This window comes from Chiroxiphia lanceolata, chromosome Z (assembly GCF_009829145.1).
Source record: "Chiroxiphia lanceolata isolate bChiLan1 chromosome Z, bChiLan1.pri, whole genome shotgun sequence".
Taxonomy (NCBI): Eukaryota; Metazoa; Chordata; class Aves; order Passeriformes; family Pipridae; genus Chiroxiphia; species Chiroxiphia lanceolata.
In genome coordinates, this window is record NC_045671.1 from 55,543,831 (window position 1) to 55,567,088 (window position 23,258).

General features: G+C 39.8%; 1 protein-coding gene across 3 annotated transcripts in view; it reads left to right on the top strand.

Annotated features, from left to right (window-relative positions):
• Positions 1 to 1,378: 1,378 nt before the first annotated feature.
• APBA1 (amyloid beta precursor protein binding family A member 1) overlaps positions 1,379 to 23,258 on the top strand; it is a 79,602-nt gene continuing 57,722 nt past the window's right edge. The window contains exons 1-2 of one of the 3 annotated variants that reach the window (XM_032675170.1): positions 1,434 to 1,536; positions 7,021 to 7,076. The gene's annotated coding sequence lies outside the window, so the exon portion shown is untranslated. Of the gene's footprint in view, positions 1,537 to 7,020; positions 7,077 to 23,258 lie in introns of all 3 variants that reach the window. The other 2 variants (XM_032675169.1, XM_032675171.1) reach the window with 2 other exon arrangements.

Genomic DNA, 23,258 nt, shown 5'->3' on the forward strand with positions numbered 1-23,258 from the left:
GATCACATTCAGGCCTAACTTCATTATTTGAGAGGGAGATCAGGGAGAAGGAACTTAATTACAAGTAAAGTGTTTTATCTAATGTAACTCTCCAAGAATCAATAGTTTTGAAATCTGTTATGCACGTTCTATACACCATAAGTTCTGGTAACCTAGGGCCAAATCAGTGCCATATACACAGGCCACAGAAAAGAACAGAGATCTCCTCTGGGTTTTCTTATTTTTGCTACAAATGTTATCAGGTTGGAAGATTTTTCCAGGATACTATAGAAAAACTTTGATGGATAGAAACTATTAGGACAGGAGGGAAAGAAGCGAAGTATTGCAATGTATTAATGACAGAGGAATGGATTTTGGTAGCAGCTGTCTGAGGAATAAATCACTTGTGCTTTCTTCAGTTCTTCCTTCTTTTCAATGTTTTTTTCATACTCTCATTTTCAAAGTCTTCATTTGGACAATACTGTGGCATTTCGGCTAGGATTTAAAGGTGCAGCTGTGCACACAGAGTGGCTGAACCATATAATAATAGGGTAATAGGTGTTACCCTATAGTCAAGAACTAAAAAGTGTCTTTCCACTGGAAAGGAAAAACCAGAATTATATTCCAAACTAACACCAAGTTATCATAGTAATTAGTTAGAAGCCTTTATATGTTGAATACTTATGATAGTTTGCAGTGGGGTTTGCCTAAACACTTCATAGATGTTTATCAGGGTATCTGAAGAGATAAATTCACAATACTGTCAAAATGTACCAATTTAGGTTGCCAATACTACAGTTTTGCATTGGTTGTTAGGCATTTTAAAGTCCTCTAGCTCTTTTTTTTTAATGAAAAACTGATTAGATATCAATCTGTCTGTGATAAAAAGAAAAGTGTATTTCTTCTGATAGTTTATTTTGGTTTTGACTGTCCAGCCATATTGTTTTAAATACCACAAAATGCAAGACACTATCTTGAGGAATTTAGGGTTTTGTTTGCATGTGTGGAATCACTGTGGCAGTGACACACAGGGAGCAGCAGCCTGGAGAAGACACAAGATACAATAGGTGTTACAGCCTGGACTGTAGATGCAAATTAAGGTCTAACGCTGTGTCTGTATATGTGAATATGTGTTTGTATATATGGGAGTAAGTGGGGGAAAAGGGCACTGGTAAGCCTTTTATTGCGCGGCAGTAAATCTCCCTGGAGGTCGTGCACGATGAGGGCCCGCAGGGAGGAGAGGCTGCACCGGCTCCCGCAACCCTCCTGGCAATCCCGAGGCTGCGCCCTCTCCCGCCGGGCCGCAGGGAGGGAGGAGGGAGGCGGGAGCGGCGCGGGCGGGCCCGCTGACGCGGCAGGGCGGTGCGGCGGGGCGGTGCGGCGGGAGGGGCCGGCCCGGGCGGTGCTGGCGGCGGCGGCCGGAGGAGGAGGAGGAGGAGGAGGAAGATGGTGGCCGTGGGAGGAGCGGCCGGCTGCCGGGCTTTCCGCCCTGCGCTGCGCGGCCGCCCCCACCGGAGCCGCCCTGCCTGCTGAGGAGGCGGCGCGGACCCGCTCCAGGTGCGGAGGGGACGCGGCCGGGAGGGGGGTCCGGGAGCGGGTCCGGCCGTGTCTCTCCCGCGGCGCTGGGTGTCGGGGAGGCAGCGGGCCCGGAGGTGGGTGCCCAGCCCTGTCCGCCTGGCTGCCCCTCTCGGCGGCGGGGGTTGCGGGGCTGCGGCGTTCCCTGTCCTCTGCCTGGGCGTGCGGCATCCCTGGGCCAGCGGGGCAGCGCTGCACCTGCCCCGGGCTGCGGGAGCGGCGCCAGCGCGGCCATGAGCGCCTCCATCCCAGTCTCCGGCGTACTCTCCCTCGTTTTATCCGTTCCATCATTTTACGTGGGATGTGCGTACCCCAATGCCCAATGCACTGGTTTGCTTTTTTTTTTTTTCCCCCCAGTCTGTTCCCCCCCCCCTCCTCCCCCTCCCCGCACCTTTTCTATGGTGAAAAGATAAAGGATAAATGAAGGGGGGAACGTGGGGATTTTGCATCCGCCGATCGATGGTCGCCGTCGCAGCAGGACGGTCGCAGCATCCCTTTCCGCCGAGGGATGCTGCCGGGATTGGCCTCGTCCCGATTTGCAGCAGGGAACATAGCGGGGCCTGGATCTCCCCATCCTCACCGTGGGGCGTGCTCTCCATCCTTGGGCTGGGGGGAGGTGACATCTGCTACCATCACGTTCTGGTTTCAGGAAAGGGAAGGCGTCTTGATCTTTTCTTCCCGGAAAAGCAGTTTGATAACAATGATTGCCTGAATCACAGTCGTGGTCGGTGCAGCCGAATGTGCTACATCTGCCTTCTGTAAGGATCAGTGTTAAGAGAAGCAATTTACCAAGACTTGTTTTATTGCCATCATAAACCCACCTTTTAAGAGAGATGGAACCGTGGGCCTAGGCTGGAAAACTGCAACATCCCTTTTGCTTTCCCCTATTGTAGATTTTTGGGCTGTGGAATTGCAGTTTGCTTTAGAGAGTGCATTGCACGGCTGGCTGTTTTCATAGCTGCTGAGGAACTAGAAGCCAGAGGTGTTTGCCTGACTCTGCATATATTAAGAGTGAGCTAATGTGGGTGTAGGGCAGGTCAACCATGTAGTGTTTTTCTTGTCTTTGATGTCCGTTGTGTTACACCAGCTGATAAGAGGACACACAGGTGGCTGCAGGTTTGTGTCTGTTCTGCAGCCATGGCCCATGGGGTCCTGACCAACTTGCCCTTGCAAAATATCCCACTCACAGTACTCCAGGTTCTGCTGCATTGCTGTTAAATCTGGACCAGCTGCACCTGCCTTTGCAGCCCATGTCAGAAACAAGCACGTGATGCCTGTGCTTCCTGAACACTGATGGTGAAATAGAATGTGTTTATTCTCCTGTGTGCTATCAAACCAAAAGTGAGGTGTATGTTTACCTTTTTCTCTAATGCTGTGGGGAGAAGGGGCAGGGAAGACTGCCCAGAAGTGCGGTTCAGGAGTGAAGGAAAACAGTTATTGCTGAATTATGGGCATTTGTGCATATTTGTACTGAAAAATGAAGTGCTCAGTGAGTGATAATGGAATATCACAGGAAACTGCAAAACCAGTACATTTAGTGTTTTAATGTACCTTTGGTGGATGTTGTGGGTGTATAATGAGTGAAATGTAAACCTGAGTGAAAGATATCTTGCCTTTCTGAGATTGAGATATCTATGAGCTTTTAGGCCAAACAGATTTCTACAAAATTAATGGTGGCTCAAGTATGGCTGTGTACTATGAATGATGTAATTCATTGGTCTAAGTTTTCTTGGACATTTCTGATTGTAGCTTGAAAGATACTTTTATCTTATGCTAATGCATTATCCTTACTTAAAATAGCAAATTTTCTGGCTACTATGCTGTCTTTTAACAGATGGAAAGCCAGCCTTTTGGAAGGCTATCAAAATAAAGGTAATCACAGATTAGACCTTTAGTTACAAAATATAAGAATGCTGTGAAGGGCATTTGATATATCTAGGTAGACAGAAAAGATAGTTTTGGTGTGTGAAGAGGGAGAAATGCCAAAGCTTTTTAGTATATCCCTTTTGGGTTACTTAATATAAAATCCTTTTCACAATTTCTTAAACTGTTAATTTAATTCTCAATCCTTTGTTTATGATAAGTTTTCAATTCCTTACATGTTTGGAAGAGTATAAATGCATTCCCATTTTTATAACTTGTTAGAACTGCCTTCATGTATTTAAAACATAGGAGCTAATGCTTTAGAAGAGATTTTGTCATGCTGGATGTGGTGCCATGGTGGATACTAAAGGTGAAAATCTTGTAGTCCATCATCTTTTGGGGCAGGGAAAGTGGGTGGATTTTTGAAGGTATGAACATCGTGATCTGAACATTTTGTTTGTTCTATATGGATGTAAGTACTCTGTAATCTTTTGAATTCAGGGACTACTAATTTTTAAGGCTAAAGTTTGTGTCATCTAAATAGCAACCCTAACCAGAAACCTGAATTCTTTGCATATGAGATTTGAATGGGTTTTAATTGGACCAGGAGTTGGCTTCTGACTTCTTTTATACCACAGTCATATGCAATGCCTACATTCTTTAGCTTAAGAAGCCTTCAATGTGAGGATTATGTGTGTCTTTGAAATGTAGTTAGCATTTCTTTTTATAAGCAGTGCTTTATGGCACTAGAGCTGGCATAGAAGTCATGAGGGTACAAAGAAATGTAATCTCTCCTGTTGAGCTGCTTGTTTTATATTTTTAACAGGCCAGTGTGGGTAGTCTCTTGCAGTGGTTTTAAATTGTTTGGCTTTAAGTTGTGTCAGTGTGTGGTATTGTTTATGGCAAACAAAATCAGGAAAAACTAATCCAAAATACAGAAAAGATGACTAGGAAAATACACACCATGTTGGTTCTGTGATATTGCAACATGTATGTGAGTTCAGGGTTAATATCCAAAACTAATGCTCATGTTAAAAAAAAAAATTATAAACTTCATAGTATTCACATAGACAAAATGAAGGAAAAATCAAGCAGAAGGCTAAAACTTTTTGCTCGCATCTCATGGCCTAGATACTTCAGATCAGATTCAGCATTTTTTCCTTTGGCATGCGCGTTGTCTGTTATTGATCATAGCTGCTCCGGATTTACATGAGATTGTGAGAATCAGACCTTTTCTCTTATGCTCAAAGATAGAGATAATTAAAAGATATTAGAGCTGTTTCAGATAGTTTAACACATGTCATCTATAGGCAATGCAGCTTGATTAATTAAAGCTTAAGTTTGTACGAGATCCTATTACCATAGATTTAAGTGAAGCCATAATGTGCCAGTAATGCATTTTTAAATGTGTTTTTCTGGTTTCCTAGAAGGCGAAGATTCCTGCTTAATGAGAGAGCTAGCACACAACCCATTGAGGCTCATATATTTCTGATAGATGGCCTGTAATACATTTTGCATCGAGGTTAAAAGTTTCTGAAAAAGAGATTGATTGGTTTTGCTTCATAGTAATGATTGATTTGATAAATCAGCTACTAAGAGCAGTGTGATAGTATTTTTGCTGTTTCCGCTGCATGCATTGGTGTTCTTCCGAAAGGGCTTTGTGTTTATTGCTTTACTGAAGGGGCCTAGGGAAACATCTTTATTGGATGCTTTCACGTATGCAGGCACATGATGATAATGCCTGTCCTAATTCTGAAGAAATAAATCCAGGAGCAGCATAATGGGTACACAACAGATGTGGATGACAGAGGACTTAGCTGAAGATACTCTAGGACCATAACTGCATGTTTGTCCATTAGACCTCCTTCTGCTGGAGACAGTCCATCTTGACAAGAGAGGAGGAATGGAAGTACAGTTCTGTTTCTAAGGAGATCTGTTTCTATGGAGATGCTGCTAGGCAAGTGGCATCTCACCTGGTCCATTGTGTTTCCTGTGGTGTTTTCTGTCTAACTGCAAATACTTTTCAGGAGAAGTTTCCATCATCCAATAAGCCTCTGTAAGTAACTGTCTGTGGATAAGCAGTGGGGTTTTGTACATCATGAAGGAAACTAGTAAGGGAAATGTATTAGTAGTATTTAAAACAATAAATAGCCTAGGTGAGGTAAACCACATTGGGAGCTTCTGTTTTTCCCATTGCCTAGTGAAAGGAGATGTTCTCTGATGTTTAGCCAATTAAAACCAAACCTGTTCTTGGACTATCTATTGGCTCCCTCAAATCTTACTCATAAGCCAATAATTAAGCATTATTTAGTTCTTTCTTTCTCATGAGCCCTTCTGTAAAAATTACTTTCCTTTAGAAGATGACCACCTTGTCACCCATCTAAGAAAAATGTGAGTGTAGGGAGTGAGAGACTTCATTAAAAGTCTGAGTTAATGTGACAGCTGAGCAGCACATCTGTGGAATTTTGACTGAATCCTTTTAGTGGTAATTTCTTTTTTCAACTAATTAAACTCTTCTGTTCCTCTGTGGCACCCTTTTTGTGCATCAGGAGCATCTCTACTGAATTTAGTTTTCAAACTTTCAACTCTAAAAGATGAGTGCAGGTCAGGAAAACACCAGCACAGCAGTCCCATGGAGTTTACAAAACTTAGACATCTCGGCCAAGATCATTTGAGCAACTACATAACATTAACTCACTGTTGCTTTATTTTTTCCTTTTTGGGGATGTATATCAGGGGAAGAACTGTCTTTCTGTATATATATATGGTTATGGTGTGGGTTCAGTATCTAGGAGATAGAGGTTTGGTGCCTATATTGATTTTGTTAAATAATTTTATTTCTCTGCAAGTGTTTTCACTTTTGTACGTAAGATTCTGATCATTCCTCTTGTGGTGGTCATTCAGAATTTTTTTTTTAAAAGGAACATATTTTGCTCAAAACTTGTTGGGTATTTGGGAGGGCAAGAACTTATAGTCTGGGTAAAAGAAGGGTTCTTTTAAACAAAAGGAGGAGGAAAAAGTAAAAACATAATGGAAGATTTAAAACATACATGAATATGTATATCTTTAATTTCCTAACATATGGTTAAGTTTTATTTGTGGATTTTTAATTTATTTTTTATTTATTCTGATAAGTGAGTTGCAGTTCTTGACAAAAGTGTTACTGTTACCATGAATTTATGTAGTGTCTGTTCTGAGGGGACTTTGATCATGTTTGAAATCTTGGTGCTTTGGAAATCTCAAATATAAAACCTTAAACTAAATAAATTTAAATTAGGAAAAACAGTTTTAAAAGGACAACCAAGAGTAATATCTGAAAAAGCTCCCACCAAAGCTGGATGAGGAAGCACAGGGTAATAGCTCTTTCTCTAGGACTTTCCCAGGCTGATATTAGCAGAATGCTTTAACTAACATTCTTCAAATCCAAAGAACCTGCAAAACCAGTAGGTTTTTTATATGTTGCTAAATATTAAGAGGGTGGGTACTGCCTTCACTGCTGGAAGAGGAAATTGTTACATTTTGTATGATGTGTGTGGGGAGCTGAGGTGTTTTTCCTTCTCTTTTCTTAACAGCTTTCTCACACCAGCTTTTTTATGATGACAGAGTAACTTGAATTGGAAAGGATCCCTGCCATCTGATCTAAGCTCTACTCCAATCAGGTGACTAAGACAAGGGCTGCTTATGCCGTGTTTGTAGCTCTTGGCTGAACCAAGGCATGAAGCTCTGAATCTGAAATGCTGTGTCCCTCGTGGGTGTAAAACACCAACGCACGCAGAAGGTTTTGCTTACCATGCCAGTGGGATGGACACGGCTGCTGAAGGCAAACCTTCCTCTGACCTGCCCTTCTCATCCTCTGCTGGGCAAACCAGCTGCAGAAAGCTGCTTGCTTTGCTGCTGGCGTTGGGGTGATAGGACCGTTGGAGTGAGGAGCATGTACTGTGTGAGGGAAATGGTGATCTCCTCCTGATGGTTTTTAAGTCCATCTTACCATTGCCCTCCCCCCAGGAAAGGACTAAAATGCAGGTGTATTTGCTGTATTAGCTCATTCAGGGACCCGATAATTTTAATTTTTGGTAATTGGATTTTTAAGGTGGTCAAGATGGAAGAAATTATTGCCCAGGAATTGAAAAACTTTTTCTTGTGTTAAGTTATGTTGCAATGGTTTCAAAATTAGAGCACTATTTTTAAGAAATGAAAGAATCATTAAGCAACATTCCTATATTCCTATGTGCAGTGCAGTTAGCTTTAGCTTAATGAGAAAATCTCTCCCAGTTATCACTGCGGTGAGCTGACAGAAATTTGTTTTAAGTTAAAGAGTCAGTGCAAAACCAGTCTGTAGCTTTGTAATTCTGTTGCACTTTCCGTGGACGTTTTACATAACCTTTCCAAAACCTTCATGTGTATTTCTGATATTCACAGCTATTATTCCTTTTATCTCAGAGTGAAAAATAAGAATGAACTTACGGTTCTGCTTTCACTCAAGAATTATCATCCTTTGCTGGTAAATGATGAATGTAATCCACTTATGAGATTCCCATGACCTCATTCAGACTTTGGCATCTTAATTTTATTTCATAACAATGAGAAAATTCCGGAGTCCTCGAAAGCTTCCTCATGCAGGACTTTTTTGGTCTCAGAGTGATGAATAAGGATGAACTCAGGGTTCTGCTTTTGCTCAAGAATTATTATCCCTTGCTGATAAACGATTAGTGTAATCCACTTATGAGATTGCCACAACATCATTCAGATTTTGACATTTTATTTTTATTTCATAACAGTGAGAAAATCCCAAAGTCCTCAAAAGGTTCCTCATGCAGGATCACACTAGGGCTGCAAGGCACATGGGAAGAGATGTTCAAGCTTGATGCTTTCTTGGCAAGGGGTTAGGCATCGGTCCAAGGGGACAGTGCCACAGTACCATACTTCATAATATTGGCTCTGCGGTACCTTCGACATCCATGCTCAACATCTGACTGCTTAGCCCTAGTTTAAAGTCTTATCCAAGTCAGGCGGTTTTAGTGGGTTGTATTTTAAGTGTGGCACCCTTTGGCCCACACTTGGTTTTGGAATCAGCAATTTTAGCTGCAATTAAAATTGACTGTGGATGTAGGACACCCTCACATATTTTTCCATTTCTCTGCCTACAAAAACTGTAAAGACTGAATGTTGTTATTTCAGCTTAGGTCAAGCTGCTTTTGAATGCAAATTTAAAGGCTACATGAAACATTTATATTTTAGGAGTTACACATACCTAATACTTTACAATATATTGAAACACGTTTAGGATTAAAATATAATATTTTATTAAAAAGAACTAGTATTTCTAGTTAGCTACTGATTGGTTATTTCTCTTTTAGGAGCCATGATAACCCAGCCTCTTGAACAAAATTTTTGTATCAAGGAAAGCATGAAAAGTAAACACTAAAAGCACAATTGTAGCTTTTATACAGTTAACATTCATACAGTCAGTTTACCAAAAAGTTGTTAAGTTCTCTACTCAAAAACTGGTTGACTTCTGGTGATTCTATAGGAATTAAAAAGGAAGTGAACAACCTTTTTGTGTGTAAAGCAAAGGCAGTTTTTATATGTCACGTTTCTGGTGTGCAAATTTATATTGTATTGAAGATACTTTTTCTTCAGCCTCTTTGTCCATGAAGCTAATGACTGGAAGTTCAAAATTATTTTTTTTTCCTTCCAGTATATAACTACTGAAACCTGAGCAGTTCACAACTCAATTTTGATCTCCAGTGTTAAAGTCTATGTTATGATCTTGTAACCAGTGGTATCCAGAGGCACTGTGGTGCAAGTTCATATACGTACACCAGATACTGCTGTTTGTGCTATTCTGTTATCCAGAGAGTAAGGTAAGAGTTCCTTTTTTCATTTGAAAGCAGAACTTCTTCATTTGTTTTGGAAAGAAAGACTTTTGCAGCTGCCAGCCCAGTAGCCTTGTATTTTAAATGGTAGTGTGTAAAACAGTGATTTTAGGGCCACTGGACACTGGAAACACTGAGCTATATGTACTCTAATTTTACACCTGAAACCAGATTGTGAAAACACTGCGAAGGAGTTCAGAGTGTGGGGTTGACTAGTTCAGAGCTTCTTGTGATGCAAGGAAGAGGATGGTATTTTTTCAGTCAGTTAAAATACTTCTGAAGTCAGTCTGAAGGGATTGGTCTGTCCAGCAACATCAGTCAATGGGAAATGTGTGTGCATAATGCAGAGAGTATGGGAAAGAGAGGAGTCTAGTTGATTTTTTTTCTCTAAGAAGACAAATTGGGATGTTGAAAGTGGTTAAAGGTATATGAGTCATCTCTTATGGCAGTGTCAAGGGAGCTTGTGTGAGGTTGGTGGCAGGACTGGATTATTTAGAAAAAAAATCGAACTTGCCTGAGACTTTCAGTTGTGCATAGTACTGTGTTCACCCTGGTCAAACTTCCTGAAGCCTTGCAAGCACTGTGGCAGTACAGCTTTGTAAACGGTTTCATGTTCAAGTCCAGATTTTAACATTATTTTTGGCTAAAGTAATTGGTACAGTGATAATCACTTAAGTAATTATCAACATAAAGCTTTCTATGCTGGTGCCTGTCATTGGTCTTTAAGTGTTACATCCTATTTGAAGGAGAGTAGTGAGGAAGGGAAGACATTTGTGTAACTGGAGCATCCATCTGGTACATTTTGATGACACAGCCTGATAGTGGGTTGTTACTTGCAATATCTAACAAGGACATAACATATAATATAAAAAGCACCTGCCTTTTTACTTGAATTACATATTCAGATTGCTATAATTTCTGAAGTCTGTTTATTCTTGCACATTTGTTAACTGAATCTTTTGAAGACACTTGGTGATCCTATGACCACTGACTGTTTAAGAACAACATTCATGAAATCAGAACGTTTTTTGTCATGGGGAAGAAATTCCCCGAAAAATCTCCACTGTGCTTTGATTATCCAAAGCACAAATCTTCTGGCTGTAGTTCTGTCTAAACAGAAAATGTGTGGATCAACAGGGATATAATTCTGGTAACTATTTTCTGCTGACTAGAGAGACTAAAGCCTCAGAAGTTTAGTCTTTTGTTCTGTTGCTCATCAGCTGTGATAGGCTTTCCTCATAGGCAGTAGTTTCTGAATTCTTTTGTGGTGGCTCCCAAGTCTGTTCTTGCTGATGTTTATGGCTTAATAAGTAAGCACTGACACAGAACTGATGAGATTTTTGACACGTTCAGTTATGAGGAGGCAATTGAGTGTCAGAAGCAAACATGGAGTGAAAATATACCAATTTCAATATGCATTTTATGAGATGGGCATGGTATTGTTGCCAGTTTTAGTCTGGAGACTCAGGGCAGTAGCACTGCTTTTCTTTTTGTTTCCAGGATTATCTTTACGATCACAGATTCTTCAGTCTCAGCCCAGGTACCTCAGGGGAAACCTTCCTGTATGCTAGTTATAATTTTATTTTTCCTGTCTCTAAGTGTAGCATGTAAAAATTGAATTCCTCCTTGTAAGGCATAGCATTGTCATGCTTCAGCTCCATCTGCGTGTGCAGGCACTCATGACAAGGTGCTTGTGGAAGGTAATCTCATGCACACATTTTATTTTGTATCTGGTGCGTATCTGTTTATCAATGTGAAGGTTTTGCTTGTGGGTACTTTGTATTTTAAATGCCTTTGAGTTGCCTTTAAATGCCTTGTGTGGTGGGGGATCAAGGTTAGAAAAACTACCTTTGCAAAGGATCTGCTGAACCTGTGTTAGGCACACAGGGACAGAATTGAATAACTTTGTGTCTGGGTGTACGTTTAATATAAAAACGTATTTTTCAGAAAAATCCCCAGCTTCAAGTCTTGAAAATTATTGGACAGTCATAGACTGAGTTACTGGGAGTACCTTAGAAATTAAAAATTGTCAGATACGTGACCATTGTGAACACAGAAACAGCTTCACAGTCTACAGTTTGGAGCCAGTGGCCTACTGGCTCCAATAAATTAATAAATTATTGTCTCTTAATGCTGAAGACTCAGCAGTGGGTGGTGACTACTCTGCATAACTCTGATCCTTCAGACTCAGGGAAAGTTTGCCCATTTTCAGTGGCCTTGTGAATTTATGGTTAAAGAACTTTTTCTCAATTTTACATTTGTTTCTTCTTACATTTGTTTCTTTTTATTAATGCTGAATATATTGTTGGGATGGTATCTATATGTATATAAATAAGATGGCATCTGATTTTCTTCTGCTATGCCAATAAAGGTACTCAGTGAACTACACAAATTGAAGGCCTTGTTGTGACAGACATCTACACAGTTTCTGTTGTTATTGTCTGCCTATGAAGTACATGGCACTTCTGTAGTCTTCAGTTAGCAAATGAAGTTATGCTGTTGCTGCTGCTGTGATTGTACACTGCTTTATGTGAGTGTTTGCATGGTTTCATCAATTCATTAGGAACAAATGCATTCCTGGATTCTTTCTTTCTCCATTTTACATGGTAAACCTTATGCTGTCAAAAAAAGAATTTTTTTTTTTTTGGTTCAACTCTTTGAGTTGAGGCATGACAGGAGTCCAAGGTCAGTGGTTTCCTCTTGTGAGGAAAAGATTTCACTCTCCAAACTTTTTACCTGTTGAAGAGAAATAGCAAGGAGTACAGGAACTTAGTTAAAGGTAATGTTAGAATCTTGATAGCATGTTTCCAGTGTTGGAGCATAACTTGCTTCTGAAGTTCTTTACTTTGAAAGAACTTACAAACTTTTGATCTCTGCCTTAGTTGTGTGTCCCTTACAGCTTGAGTTGTTTGTCTTAAACAAATAACGGATGTTAACAGCGTAGGAAAGATTCTTAGTAATTGGACAGGACTGAAATGTTATCTCCCTTTTGTTAATAAAGGGTAATAATCTTACCTCCTAACCAAAAATACTCTGGTAGAAGCAATAGGAAACAAGGCTATGTATGGTAAGGAGGACTTAACTGTGAATGATACAGTGAGATAGAAAAAGAACTAAACATTGGAAAAAACATCTCCATACTGATGTCTACCAGAATGTGAAATAGTCTCCGAGGGAGTGAGGGAAGATACAATTTTGGAGAAGTGAACACTCAGTGATGCAAGAGCTTCAACAATACTGTAGGGAGCAATCCTCACCTTGAACAATCTCTTTCAGAGGGATTTTGACATAACTTTGCTTTTCACAATCCAGGATGAATTCATCCTTGAAACTGATTTAAGCAGCTTTTCTCTTCTTCTTTTGCTTGTCACCAGATGTAGTTTTCCGATGTTGGTTTTTTCCCATGAGAACAACAATTTGGTGGTGTGGTAAATCATTTTGCTCTTTAGTTTTGCCCTTGAAGCAGCATTCCGTGACTCTTTCAGTGGTCAGCTTCTTTAGGTTAACACTTCAGGTTGAGCAGAATATGGTAAAGGCTGAGAATGTATGTTATGTGTTTGATCTTGCAAAGGAGAATCAGGTGATCATAGTGTAATTGCATATGGTCATGCTTCGTAGCAACTTTTTTTATTCCTTTGTAATTGATCAGAATGCTTCTAAAAGTGCACCCTGTAGCAACAGGTCTATCTTTGATATAGTTCCAAACATTACCTACTACAGTGTGTGCTACTTGCCCTTCTTACGTCAAAAATACACGAAAAGTAAAACCTTTAGAAAGATCAACTTTCACTTATAAGGATCAGATAGATGCACAGTGAGTGGCAGAGGGAGTGCAATCAGATGCTGGGTAAAAAGAGATAAAGACAAAAATAGTAAAATTGTGCAAGTACTCTCAATGAAACAATGGGGGGTTAGTTAAAGGGGGTTAGTTACTTTTTTGAAAGTGGTAGAACAGAGATGGATGTTTCAGAGTTAAAGGTATTGAAAAAAATAATTATAATTGTTGGGAGAAACCGTAATAGTAATGCTGGATTAGCAGAAACACTGCTAGGGAATATGTTTGGAAAGTTATTAATGGGATTTGGTAGTAAATATAGATCAACAAAAACTCTTTCAGGTCCTGATTGTTAGATTTTCCTTTCAGAAAGTGTCATTTCTAGCTCAGGTGTCTTTAACTGCCCCAGCTGCCTACCAAAAGAAGGTGCTGTGTGTTTGTACACAAACCTTTTTTTATGAAATGTTGAAGTGGATATTATGATTGCAAGATGCCTTGAGCTATTTCAGAACATTTCTCCTTTCTTCTCCACAGGAGGTTCCAACAGTACCACTGCATCCCTGAGGATATTCATGCTTTTGAAAGCTGTATGAAATCCATTAATTTGATAGACCTTTCCAGATCTTTAAAACTGGAACAATGGTGAAATAGCATGAAGAAGATACTGTGGTTCCCGTAGCCATGTGCTGCATGTGAGTTGCTCACTCTGGTGAGGTGACCCAACAGAGTGTGCAGCCGTGGCTTCTGGTCTTGAAGCCTGATCAGTGAAACAGAGAAATCACCTGCTCTACTGGTGTCGTGCCTGTCAGTTGTGCCTTATGGCTGCTGTACTTTTCCTGTGCTGTGTGAGTGGTTTGAGGAGTTTGAAGGCACACCAGAAAATCTGCCAGATAACAGTCAACTTCTGGTTTTGGTTCTAAATCTGGTAATAAGTTGCTGTATGCATCCCAGATCAGAAGTCACTGTAAGAGTGCTAGAATGGTAGGGTAGGTCAGGTGCAGAGTGTGTGACTTCAGGGAATGTGCTATTAACATTAGCTTTGTCTTTTCAATAAATACAAAACATGTAATTAAACAACTACCGCCTGATGCCTTGGGTCTATTATTAAGGCATTTTGCAGTCTTCCATGACTTTATATTAAATTCACTGAAGCTTGTGCAAAGGTTTGGCTTGAATGTGTATTATATAAGAAGTGCTACAAATACCTGAAAAATACCTTTTCTTTGTTTCCTTCTATGTAGAGCAACAAAGAAATCAGTGGAGGTACATTGCTGCTTCAGTGTTGAGGGAGGAAGGGTAGATGTAATGAATTGATAATCCTCTCTGTGTGGGAGATGACCTTTTCTATTTAAAGTAGCACTTAGTTTATTTTGATAGTAGTTATTAAATTGCATCCTTCTGTTTACTAACTGCTTACTCTAGAATAGCTTCTGGTAAAGCCCTGTAAAGATATTTTCTGAGCAATGAATAGGCTAGCTGAGTGTGGCGTTGTGGAAATCTTGGATAACAACTGAGGCTATGCTTTTGAGCCTCAACATACAAAATCTCTGAAGTGGAAATTAGTAAGAGTGAAAGGTATTATCAACAGCGAGCTTTCTGAGCTTAACTATATCTTACCTAAGTGGGATTTTCTTCCTGGGTATCCCAGGATTGCAAATCCTTAGATATTGAAAAAGTAGAAAATACAACTGTCTGAAAGTCTCAAAGATTTTTTTTTTGATATAGCAGGTCTCACTGGTCTGCTAGCAAAACTAGTCATGTCCCAAACAATGATTTTCAGGAATGTAGAAGAAGCAATGTTTTAATGAGGAAAAAACAATCTATAGGCATCTGATTTAAATCTCTGGCTATGCTCTAATCCTACCAGTAACGGAAAACTTACTTGAGAACTGAGCTGAGGTGGCACCGAGGCATTGTGGACACCTCTGCAGGGTATGCCCATATTCTATTTGGAAACAGTTTTGCTATGTAAGCTTCCACATTTTTGCCCTTTGTATTTTTTTTGTACTGCTCTCAAAAAAAAAAAAAAAATCTGTTTAAGTAACTTTTTTCCCCCCTTGTGAGCTGTATATATACCATACTCTTGTCACACACGCTGTTCTAAAATCAGAATGGCTTGGTTGATTTTTGACTTTTTCAACTTCTTGATGAGCTCAAAAATAAAAATACCTTTATAACATTTCGTACACTTGTTTGTAGATGGGGAAAAAATACACCCAAAGAAATCTGTAAGGCAAAAGACATGCTGAAAAAGTACACTGTTTCCTAAATAGCGCTCTAATGCAAATCTTTTTTTTTAGGGAAAATGTCTCTTTTCCTCTTGTTGGTAGTTTTGATTCTTGAAAGAATTCTTCTTGAAAGAATTTGCTTAGTTGGGTTTAATTTGGTTTTGTTTGTTTATTTTTAATTGTAAAGAGGTCTATTGGGCAATATAGTAAAACCAAACAAACAAAAAGCCTCCCAACCAACAGAACACCCCCTTCCAAGCCTAGAAACTAGTCAATATGGACTCTGGGCAGCTGTTTCAAGGCAATTTTTATGTTAATACAGTATTTTTTATTGTGAGCATCTAAAAGTTGTTTTCCTCTAATGTAAAGGTTTATGAAGCTTGAGGGAATTTAAAAAAAAAAAGTCCCTTACCCATCATGTTTATGGTAATGTAGATAGGTTGAAAAAAGATTCTAAATCAATAGTTATATAATAGTCTCCACATAAACAACTGAGGTGTTTTAAGTTGTCTGCCTTCAACAATAAGGATGTATTTCTTTATGTGATGCATGGGCACTTTCTAAAGCTTTTAATTACTGTTTTGATTGTTTATTTCTAAGTTTCCACAGGATTCAGACAGTGGTTTTGGCATTAATAACTGTGTCCTGACACTACCTTGTTTAGAATTCTTCAGTGGTTTGTCCATAGTGACAGAATGTATAGGTTAATACAAAAACCAGTAATGAAGTAGAGACTTGAAAGTGCTGCTGCACTAAGATTTTCCATGAGAGGATCTGGAAGATGTATCTGGTCCAAAGCCAGGACTGGTGAAATGAAGAGTCTGGCATTGGAGATCTGTGTAATGCATTAAAGACAGCCATGGGACTGTGATTCCCCCAGGGCTTTGGAGAAGAAAACTCATGAGGAATTACACAAAGACATATGGAACCTGATTTTCATAAGATTCATAAGGATTTCTTAAGTCTGCTGTTCTTATACTGCACTATTGCTTTCTTGTCCCACTCCCTGTATCCTTACTACGCATCTTCCAAGAAAGCCAGGAAGCTGGTCAAGCAACAGAAGAGGGTGAGGAGAGCATCATGCTAAAGAGCTGCTGAGCTGCTGGCCTGGGCATCCATGTGGATTGGGCTGCCAGCTGTTGCTGGACTTCTTACCCTTCCCCATTGGGTTGATCAACTGGGACTACCAGTGAAGATTTAAGAAAGTCCATTATCTTTGGGACTCTTACAAAATAAATTTAAAATTGGCGAGTGGCTAAGAAAGTTAAGGATGAGAAATGAAGTTGGTTTTGGATTATCAGCCGATCAAAAGAGCCTACCTTCCAGGCTGTTTAATCATAGTGTGTTTTTTTTCCAGCGTAATGTTATTCATAGGTTATAAGTCTTACAAGCTTGAGTGGCTCTTTGTTTTCTTTTTGATAAACAGCAGTTGACAATTAGCAACAGAATATCTTAAATCTTTTATGAAGCTTTAATTATGTGTGCATTTTTGCTTGAGTAATATCAACTTGTATAAAAACATGAGGTATACTTCACATATGTTATTGCCTTTCCACAAAACTGCTCATATACAGATAATTGTTTTATAGTTTATATTTTATAAGTTTGTTCTTGCTTGTGGCTCTGGTGAACACTTGTATTAGTTTGGGTTCTGCCTGAGTCTTTAAAGAGTTGATGCTGTATGAAGTATAGAATTTGTATTAGTGCATCTAAAAATAGATTTTAAATGTTTTGATTTAAAATTTTTTTCTTTATAATTCCCAGTACTCTAAATGTCATACCATGACAACTTCTTTCTCCTTTTCTACTTTTTTCTTTCTCACTGAGACTTGAGTTATAATTAATTGAATAAAATATTATTGAAGGAGATTATTAGAATCCTTACCTGGCTGTTTTTAGTTTCAGCACTTGTCATTTTGCAGTTGCAGTGATCGTTCATAAAAGGTCATGCTGCTAATAGTAATAGTTTTATTTGCACAAACAATTTTTTTTTACAAATGAGTGAGCTCTTCAAGAGAGTAGTTTCCATTGCTTTAGAAGAGGTAAAGAACTGTGTGATAATCAGGGATACTGGGAAAACTTTACCAACCGTAAGAATATTGAAACAGTCAGATCTGACCAAGTAACCATGGATACTTGGAGGCCTTTGAGAATGGATAAGTACACATATCAGAAATGTCATCAGTGTCACTGATGCTGACTTCAGGAACAGGGACATTGATATGTTTGTGTCAGATGGCATCTCAAGATATGACTTAGTGATTGCAGAATTTTTGGGATGCTGTCAAAGAACTGCAGTTTGATCGGTTTTGTAGATACAGGTAAAATTAAGCCACTAGAAGGAGCCACCTCTTTTTCCCTCCCCCACAACTTGATATTATAAAGCTGCTATTTTCCTTTTTTTCTCACAGCAATACCCTTGCTTATTAGTTCTAGACAAATGTGGAAAAAGAGACCTCACAAATAAATAAAACAATTCATTTTTAATGAAACTGCTGATCAGATAATGGGGAAGTGCCTTGACTTTCTTCTCTGAAAAGAAGACAAACTGAACTCAGTAGTCACCAGTTGGCAGGGCAGTTGTGTATATTGGACAACCACTGCTTATGTAGCTCTGGACTCAGTGTAGATTATGAGGGCCAACTGTGTCCTGGCGAGAATCGGGCACAGCATCACCAGCCAGTCAAGGGATGTGATTGTCCCACTCTGCTCTGCACTGGTATGACCTCACCTTGAATATTGTGGCAGTTTTGGGCATTGCAATATAAAAAACCCCATCAAGCCATTAGAGAGCATCCAAAGCAGGGCTGTAGGGATGACGAAGGGTCTGGAGGGGAAGCCTTTTGAGGAGTGTCTGAGGTCACTTGGTGTGTTCACTCTGGAGAAGAGGAGACTGAGGGGAGACCTCATTGTGGTTACAGCTTCCTCATGAGGGGAGGAGGAGGGGCTGACTTTGATGTCTTCCGTGTGATGACCAGGGACAGAACTTGAGGAAATGGCATGAAGCTGAGTCAGGGGAGGTTTGGTTAAATGTCAGGAAAAGATTTGTCACTTTGAGGGTGGTTGGGCAGTGGAACAAGGGGCCCCAGAGAAGTGGTCACAGCACCAAGTCTGACAGAGCTCAAGATGCTCTCAGGCATATGTCCTGCACAGGGCCAGCGGTTGGACTCAGTGATCCTAATGGGTCCCTCCCAACTCACCATATTGTATGAATATATGATTGTATTTCTTATCTGATCCGGATTTCTTCAGGTGTTAGAATTAATTCGGTTGTAGTAGAAGATGGTTTAAAAGACAGAGAATAGAAAGCCACAGGGATTTGAGCTTCTTTTGAGTTGTCTGAGCAACAGAATTGTTATAATTTATGAAGCAGTAATCCCAAATGTTCACAGAAAAAGTGCCTCCAACATTATGTATGTGTGTGTATATATATATATATATATATAAATATATATGTAGTTTTATGACTACCTTTATAGTTTTTAACTCCATCCATTATTTTTCTCTTTTTACTGATTAGATTTGGTATGTAATCTGTAGCAGACAAAATAAGAACCATGTTGGACTTTGGAAAAATACCAATGACTTTGTCAAAATTGTAACCAGTGATTTCCAATATGTAATTTAGATGCTGAGCTGAAATCTTATGACATACCCAGGAGGCATCTATAAAGGGGGGACTGTTTACAGTTCATGATTTTAAGTGAGAGCTGTAAACACAGTGGAATCACTACTTGTTTTCTGATGGTTTAAACCTGTCCATTTGTATTCTATATTGAATGCTAACTGTCTTGCATGTTAGTTAGAAATTATAACGTGTCTGAGCACCCTTTTTACACAAATAATGTAGGTGGAGTGGAAGAAGTCTGGCTTTCTTGCTTTTCAAGTAGATGTGAAATCCCATAAAGCTCAGATTGGCTTATCCTCTCTCTGTCAGAAGCTGAAGCCTCTGCACTTGCCTATACATGTTAAGTGTTTTCACCTGACACGTATCCTGTGTGGCTGGTAGTCTAAGCTTTGGCTTATGGTGGAGCATGAATTGGATTAGAACACGTTTACGCTATGAGCTCAGATTATGGATTCTTTCCTGCCAGTTTACTTGTTTCCTTTGAATGCAAGTTCTGTGGTGCAATTTAAAGGGGGAGTAGATGTTTGCAAATCAGTAATGTCAAAGCCACAACTGAAGCCTGCAGTAATCAGCTCTGCAGGCTGATGTTGCTGTTGCTCAGTTTTCCTGGGTGTTTGTCTCTAAAATAGACTCTGCTCACTCTTTCTGCTTACTGAGTGGTTCTTCACTGGGGATAATGTCCAACATAGTTCCCAGAGGAAATGAAGAAATTTGAAGGAGATTGGTTTGGTGCAAAATACTGTCCCATCTCTAAGTAATTGAGAACAGCAATATAATATGATTCATGTCACAAATAGAACAGTGTACCTGAGAGAGCAAAAATGGAAATTGCTTATACAGAAAGGGGGACTGAACTGCAATATGTTGGGTACACAAATCCATTCTGCTCAGATTCTTACACTGTAGTATTACCGAGGGTCTTGGTATAAATGAATAGGTAATGTGATTAGTTTATCTCAGCATTTCCGTATGTTGAATTTCCATCCAGAATGTACCTTGGCACACCTTGCTGTCTGGTGTGGTATGATGTTTCTAGGGCTTTCAGATGAAAGGATATAGTTAAATGTATGAGAGTGTTTCAAATTGGAATTAAGTTTCTTTTACAGTGCAAAAGCAAAACAATAATATGTTAAATCAACACAAAGTAAATGAGTGCTAGAAATAAACAACCAGGAATTATTCTTGTTCAAGTACAACTGTTTTCCATTTTTTTTTTTTAATTTTGGGAGGTTAGCGAATACAGAGAAGTAATTTATACTGCCTGCATTCCAGAAATGAAGTTCTAATCTGGAAAGATTTGCATGGCTGTTCTCTCATCTCTTAAAGATCACATCAGTTGGGAAAAGTCCCCCTCAGCTAAAGAAAGGCAAATGTTCCACCCGTCTTCAAAAGAAAAAGTCAGTAATGGAAAATACATTCTGTTTAGCCTCACTTCTGTCCCAGGAAAAATGTTGGAGTGAGTCCTGTTGGAACACATTTTTGGACATGTGAGGTAGGGAGTCAGTCATCAGGAGCAGTCAGCATGGATTGACCAGGGGTAGATCATGTTGTGTTCAGCATCTCTCTCAGTGACCCAGAGGAGAGGCAAAAGGCACTCTCATAAATTTTGGAGAATGACACCACACTGGGACAACCAGTAAACGTTAGAGGGCAGCGCTGCTGTTCAGAGGAATGAACAATTAGGGACCTGATGAAATTTTGAAAGGACAAAGGCTATGCCCCATTCCAGGGGTGGCAGAGACTGTTAAACTCCTGGCAATCATACAAGATTGGACAAAAGGAGGTGGAAAGCAGCTCTGCAGAGACCATAACTACTCTGTGCAAGTGTGGTGGGTTTGACTGTGGCTCGCTACCAGCTGCCCATCCAGCTGCTGGTGCATTTCCTTGCCTCAGTGGGACAGGGGGAGAGAATAAGATGAAAAAGCTCATGAGTTGAGATAAAGAATAGGAAAATAACTTACCAAATACTGTCATGAGCAAAACGGACTTGACCTGGGGAAAATTAATTCAGTTTATTACCAATGTAAAATAGAATAGGATGGCAAGACACAGAAACAAAATTAGACCACTTTTTCCCTATCCTCTTCTTCCCAGGCTCAACTTCGTACCTTCATTTATGACTCCTCTGTCTTCTGCCCATGCTGTGCAGTGCAGGAGGATGGGGAACAGGGTGGGGGGCTGGGGATGTTGTGGTCAATCTGTAATATTTCCTGTCTGCTGCTGCCTCTTCCTCACACTGTTCTTCCAGCGTAGGGTGTCTCCCATGGGAGACAGTCCGTCATGAATTGCTCTGTTACGTTGCATGGAACAGTCCTTGGTCTTTTCTCATGGAAGCTAACACTGCAGCCTCCCTGCTACCCCAAAACATTGCCATGTAAACCCATTGCAACCACTTTCAGACAGGTCCAAAACTCCTAAAACCAACTTCTTGTGCACCAAAACCTCAGCTAGTCAAGGAAGCACATGGCATTTCTGCTCAGACTTGCTAGAGTGGCTGCTGGGAGGGAAGAGACATGGCTGGAGATGAAGTGTTGGATGAACATGACCCACACTGTACCAGTGTCAATCCCAAGGGACTGCAACTCCCAGCAAACCCAGGATGGGGCAGGTTGCTCTAAGAGACCACAGGTTTTGGAGGATCCGCACCAGGACAGAGACGCCCTTGATAGGCTACAGCTAATGGAGGGATTCAAGCTGGAGTGGAGGAAATGAATTAGAATCAAGCAGCAGTATTGCAAGACAAGTAGGAAACAAGGAGCAGCAGAAAGAAACCATACAACACTGGCTCCAACCTCCTGCATTGCCTGTTGCTTGACTGTAGGAACTGGGAGGGGCTAAGTGTAAAGTGATAAAAACAAGTGAAGTTGGGACTGGGAAAGGGAAGAAAAAGTGTTTCCTTAAGTGTTTAATTGTTTTTTTCTCAATACCTAAATCAGTAATCCTAAGATCGTGATAACTGGCAATAAGTGAAATGAATTAATGAAATTCATTAGTTCCCTTAGTTCATGAGTTCCCTGAGTCAAGACTGTTTTGACTGCAGCAGTGCATAGCTGTTGTGTGATGCAATGTCTGAAAAGCAGATTTGTGATATGCCTTTTATTAATGGAGGACTAGGTTGCGTGTTGTGAAAACATTGATCAGCTAAATGCTGATCTTTTAAGTGTAAGGTATGTACAGCTACACTGCATTACTGTAGCATTTCTGCAGAAATCTTAACAAAAACACATTGATTTTAAAAAGCCTCCATGAGTATTTTGCAGTCATAGTAAAGTCCATTATCCAAGTGTCCTCTTTCTAGGCATGAAGGCTTAGAAAGAAGTGTAAAATCGGAGTGAGTGTGTTATGATGCTTTCTCAACCTCATAGCATTTCAAGAACTTTGTCAGTCAGAAGCACCCTTTCAAAACATACCATACTACAGCAGTTTGATGTATTTTCACCAGTTTCTGATGTCTCAGGTAATCCTTAGATTGTTTTAAGAACAACTAGTGTTGAAGGTTTTTTGTTGCTTCCATTTTCTATTTGAAAGCTGCTGCAGAACCTACTTGTTATTTCTTGTCTAGATTTTAGTTATACCTATTTGTTCTTTTACCAGCATCATCCTTTGATTTAAGAAGGTTGGGTTTTTTTACATTCCAGTTTCTGAGGTTTGTATTTTAAGATCACGTTAGGCTCTCCTAGACTCTTCTGGTATGGATATAGAAAGCTTGTCCTAGATGCATCCTTGTGCATTGACTTTGAGCCTCAGTGGTTTTGGCTCTGAGATTCCAGCTGAGGTCTGAATGAGGCCTTTTGGTTGTGTCTTTGGTTTGCGGCTTGAATTCCGATCTTGGTTCCTGGAAGCTCCTAACAGAAGCAATATTGGGCCACACAGAGTGGTAGAGCCTTCAGTATTGAATGTATCTATTTCCCTTTGACTAAAATGTAGTGGGGTGCATTTAGTGCCCTTTTGGCTCATGAAGATGTGTTTACAGCGTTTAAAACTGATGCCTAGTTCTTGAGCAGTAAATTTCAAGATGCTCTAGTCTAGAAAGTGTCAGAAGTATTTTACAATATGCAGAAAATGAGCAATCTAAATAATAAAATCAATGCAATTAGGTATTTCATTCCTCTAAGTTGTATCTTTACCTTGATTATCTTTCCCTTATAGGTTTTCACATTTCATTAATTCTTCTGCAAATTCTGTACTTCTCTTTGTGCCTAGTAACCTTTATGAAATTTCAGCTTTGATCCCTTGGTAGTTTTTTTTCAATGCTGAATTTGTACGTAAAATTTAGAACAGAATGGCAAAACCACACTTGCATTCAGAAAAACAGTCCTCAGTGTATTATTTCT